Source organism: Pinus tabuliformis, chromosome Q (assembly GCF_031772625.1).
Source record: "Pinus tabuliformis cultivar Carrire ecotype Pingquan chromosome Q, CPIR1, whole genome shotgun sequence".
Classification (NCBI taxonomy): Eukaryota; Viridiplantae; Streptophyta; class Pinopsida; order Pinales; family Pinaceae; genus Pinus; species Pinus tabuliformis.
The window spans coordinates 140,103,735-140,109,115 of NC_142296.1; the positions used below are offsets into that span (position 1 = coordinate 140,103,735).

At 37.3% G+C, this 5,381-nt stretch overlaps 1 pseudogene; it reads left to right on the forward strand.

The window, feature by feature from the left end:
* The first annotated feature begins 529 nt into the window (after nt 1-529).
* Nucleotides 530-1,384, forward strand: LOC149218643 (reticulon-like protein B12 pseudogene; annotated as a pseudogene).
* Nucleotides 1,385-5,381: the final 3,997 nt, after the last annotated feature.

Below are 5,381 nucleotides of genomic sequence, written 5' to 3' on the forward strand. Positions count from 1 at the left end.
CCCCAATCCCAATTTCCGCTGTCCATGGTGTCATGGCAGTCACAAATGTGAACGCTGCCAATTCTGTCAAAAACGCTATCATTAAGGAAACTGGCACTGCTCAAATGGATGTTTAGAGCTAGTCGAAATTCAAATCTTTTGATGTCAATGATCCGCATTTGCTTGAAACAGTCGTATTTCCAGCACTTGTATCTGCCTCTGCATATCCTTGCCTTGATAGCAATTCATTGGACTCCATCTCATGTTCCTCTGTTTCAGTCTTCCACCTCACAGGTTTTGAAACGCAACACTTTAGAAACGTCAATTTTAAAAAGTAGTCTGTGTTCAAACCAGGGAAAATCTAGACAAACGAAGACATGGGTTTTTTTCATAATAGAACGAATTATATAACCCATAAATCGTTTGCTTAAATTCCTCACGATCTAAGAGGAAATCGTGGTTCTTCAGAGCCCTATTTTGCTAACGGCGTGAATAAAAACGGTTTTGTACATCTGTCTTTTGAAGGCTCTATGATTTCTCTTTGTATAAAAGCTCACATTCCTCTGACTCGCGATCCGATTTCAAGATTTTCTGTGAGAAGTTTGCGCTTGGCCTTAGGACGGGACGGACGTAGAATTGTTATTTAAGCCCAATCTGGCAACTTTTGTGGAGAATCCTTGCTTTCGTTGCATGGACAATGGCAGGGGAGAACAATAATACTTTGGAGGCCGAGGAATCAATAATAAAGCCACGGCCTTTCCCACTCTTCAATTTAAAGGGATCTCTCCATGAAATCCTGGGACCAGGAAAGGCTCTTGATTTGATCCTTTGGAGGAGAAGAAATATTAGCAGTGGTGTCATTGCAGTTGCAACAACAGTATGGTTCTTGTTTGAGCGATGTGGATACACTTTACTGTCTCTTGTTGCCAATGTGCTCATGCTTTTGATTACAATTTTGTTTCTCTGGTCAAATGCTGCCGCTATTCTCAACAGGCCTCCTCCTCCTCTACCTGAATTGGAGCTTTCAGAAGAAAGAATTTATGCAACTAGCACTATCATGCACGCAAAGATTAACTATGCACTAAAGGTGTCACGAGAAATTGCTCTCGGCAAGGATTTAAAGCTTTTCTTGAAGGTGGCTTTTGTTTTGTGGATTATATCGACAGTTGGTTCCTGGTTTGATTTGCTTACAATAGCATATATAAGTCTCTTGATTTCTTTCACAATTCCCGCTTTTTATGAGAAATTTGGCTACCCTCTTGATAACTTGCATTCACACCAGAGCTCTATATTGAGATGCTATTTGTGGGAAACTCTTACATATTGGTATTGCTTATTTATCATTGAACGCATGTTTCAATTTGCACGTCATGACAAAATTAGTCCTAAAATGCACGACTGGTGACAGATATAGCTTTATGAAACGTCCATCTCCCCGCTATATCTCTTTGGTTTGGGATCAAATGGAGGCAACCAAAGAACTGCTTGCTCTGTTTCAATTGTATTAGACCACAGAAGAGGATCTTTTAAAACAGGTTTGGAGTCATCTTCAACAATTCTGAACTTTGGTTTCTGCAAAATTTCTACCTCATCTTTTGAATACTGTCCATCTTTCAGTTTGTCCATATCTCGTTTTTGATGATCCCAAATTGTTTTCACGCGGGAATCAGAAATTTCTCTGTCAGTGCAAATCAAGCATAAAAAAAACCAGGAGCGTTGGAAATCTTGAGATTCAAACTCAGAACTTAGGCCAAGTGAAACGCACTATCTTAATGGAAATGGAAATATGGAAATGCATATGTAAATCAAATTTTCAAAGTGTGAAGACATAAAGATTCGAATTTTTAATTTGCTAGGCCTAGGCTAGCCTAGCACGGCCTTTGCTTATTTGTCATATGCATGTTTCGTTGAGCAAAGGAGGCTAACCTTAAGATGAAGAACATGGTAAATTACTGGATTTTCTCTTGCCCCACTTTTTGAGAAGGGATTTTATTTCTGGTTTCTCCATTGAGTTTTTGATGGATTCTGTACCAAGCTCTGTGTTCTATACCCATATACGATTGTACACATTATAATTGGCTGGCTTTACAGATTGAAAGGAGCGTGAAGTTGTAGGAACATGAAGATTGTGTACAGATTCTCTGATATTTTGTGTACAGAGCATTGTGTGCCGAACCAAAGGGCTTGCAAACTGAAATGTGCATGTCGTTATTATTCCTTCCTTTCGCAATTGCAAATGCTTTTTCTGAAAAATTTTGGCGGAACTCTCCTCATTGATGAGCGATTGCTGCGTTTTGGATTATGTGCTTTTACAGTTCTTCTATACATGCATTTAGTGCTTCAGGATAAGTAGCTTTTGTGCCAGATGGAATGCGTTTTATTGATGCTACTTTTTGTTGTAGTTTGGCAGGACAACGTAGAAGCAAACTGTCCTTTGACTAATGTCCTATTCATAGATTGTACACTACAGGTTCGACCACATATTTATAGATAGTCTGCTTGGATAAACTACCCTCATTATAGTGGCTGGGTACACTATGATTGCTGAGATGGCTCGAGTTGAAGCAAAGCGGTAAAGAGATTTGCCATATTCGCACTGCTTTGGTTTAAAATATATATGGTCCTGTGAAATTTAAGAACAAAAGACAGCTCTTTGATTTATATAATCATTATTTTTAGAACGCTTACCTAAAAATAAAAAATAAAAAACTAAAAAAAAAATAATTAAAAATTAAAAAAATAAAAATAAAAACAAAAATAAAAAAATTTTGCCCTCATTCATTTACATCAAACTTCATAACACCAACTACTTCCCCAAAACGATACAAAAGCCTTTTCAAATGTTTTAAATCAATTTTTTTGTGCACACCAATAAAAACATTTTGAAAAAGTAATTGCACAATCAATGAATACATTGCATGGGGACATGCAATATTTCTAAGTTGGGGGGAAATAAAAGTATGTTGGACTTTTTGTGAATTTGTGGGCAAAAGTAGGATGCATATACTAACACGTGAAATGAGATTGGTGTTATGTGTAGGACAACGAGAAGCTTATGCAGAAAGCTCAACATTACGATGCAACACCTTTTTCATCCACAATTAAGAGTAACTTCGGAAAATAATTAAAAATGGACATTTTGTAATTTCTTGAAATGCGCTAATTTGTTTTTGAAGTCACTTCATACAGGAATGATCGATGGAGATGGCACATGAAAATGACAATTTTTATGCAGGAATGGTGCTAAGTTTTTCAGAGTATGCAAAGTGATTTTTCCAAATCACAATGAAACATGCATCATTGGATGCTTGAAGGAACAAATTCTTCACTGCACATATCATGACTACTACACACCTTTTGCGTCATGACTACTCACCATCCTTGTGTTGCAGCCCATCTTCCATTTCCTTATCTTTCACGACTTCATGCACACCTATTTTTCTGAATCGCATACATCCATTTATCCTTTTTAGTTTGCCTTTTGAATAAAACCCATTCCCTTTCCATGATCACATTACCTTGATTTCCTAGCCATGTTTATCCACACTGCTTGTCCATGAGTTCTTTCTATTTATAGTCCTACCAAATCTTTTTGTACAAAATCGCGTTGACTGATGTGGGATTCCTTAAGGCCCACCTTTCAACAAGTCTTGCCCCATCGACACCAGCACCTTATCTGGGAAATAGACTAGAGTTCATTTTGAGTACCTAGAGGCTTGCATGCCTTAATGGCAAGTTCTCTCGCTGGCGATCATGGGAATACATCAATGTCCCTTGATCATCAGATCTTGCAAGTGGCTCGACCTCGACACATCCATTCGCACTTCACAAGATGTACTCCGGTACCTTGGCACTCATTGACATCAATGGTGAGTTGCCTCGCATTGGTTAACGGCATACATCAATGGCTGGTAATCCAATGATTTCTATTCATGCTCGACATCGACACATTCATTCGCATGTTTAGAATTGTACCATCGGGTTTTGTAGCAGGTGAAGACTATACACTTTTTCATGACTCCCTCAGCAGTCACAGCAGCATGCATTCTGATCTATGAGAGTACCACAGTACCACTCTCAGCATTTATCTTTTCCATGATTCAGCATCAGCAGTTCAGATTCCTTCATTCTCCAGGATCCAGTTACATCAGTCACATTTTCCATGATTCAGCATCAACAGTTCAGATTCCTTCATTCTCCAGGATCCAGTTACATCAGTCATATTTTCCTGATCCAGCAGCAGCAGCAGCTACATTCCTATTGCATACTTCATCATTCTTGGGTAAGTAGAGGTATGTTGTTTTCTAATCTTTAATCATGCAATTCCTTATATGCTAACTTGAATATTTTGGAAAATTCCCTCACCATGCTACATTTCCTTTCACACGCCATGTTAAGTTGCATGCAGACATGCAACCAATTCAGTTGAGGGGGGGGAGAACTACATTCACTACATATTCACCTCCATGATTCCATTTCTTCACCACTATCACTCCATTTACCATTCACCAACATTTATTTTTCAATGATACTTTTTTGCACTTTGTTTCATACGCAATATTGGCATGCTTTATTAATATTACAAAAAGGGCTTTCTTATGCACATTATGATTTCCAGTGAATGTTTACATTATTGAAGAAAAGAGAACAGAAAATGAAATGAATGTTGTTAACACAAGAACCAACATTATTTGTATTCATGGTTGTCACACAAGAACCAACCATAAGAAAGTGTAAATTGTTACTAAATGTCTCTCACATATCCTGGAAACATTTAAGACATCATTATGTAAAGCCAAAGTTCAATATGCCAAATGTTCTTAAAAGATACCCATGCATGGTTGCATGAGGACATGCAACAAGTTCAGTTGGGGAGGATGTTGGGACTCAGAAATGTCATATTTTCATCCACCTTTTTCCTTACATTTCATCATTCCATTAACCTGTTATCATATCACTTTCCTACATACACTTGGGTTTAACCTTCTTATTTTCCATTTTATTCATTTTTGTATTATAAGTGAATTCATGATTAATTATTAGAAAATGTACATATTTTTATATATATATCTCAAGAATATGTGAGTTTTGTGATGTAGGAAATATGTGAAGAATTAATGTCTCCTCCACCATATCAAGGAGATAATTATGCAAGCCTTTTTCTACGGAGAAAATCATGGAAGCATATCGAGAAAATCATGGAGGCACATCGAGAAAATCATGGAGGCATATCTTATCCTAAGGAGAAAATCATGAAGACATATCTTATCCAAGATATGAGAGATTTATGGGATCATGTTTGAGAGATTTGTGCGATGATATCTTGTAATAATGGGAAACTAGTTGAGAGTGCTTGAGAGAATATTTGATATGTAATTATGGAAAGGTTATCTTCCTCGTGT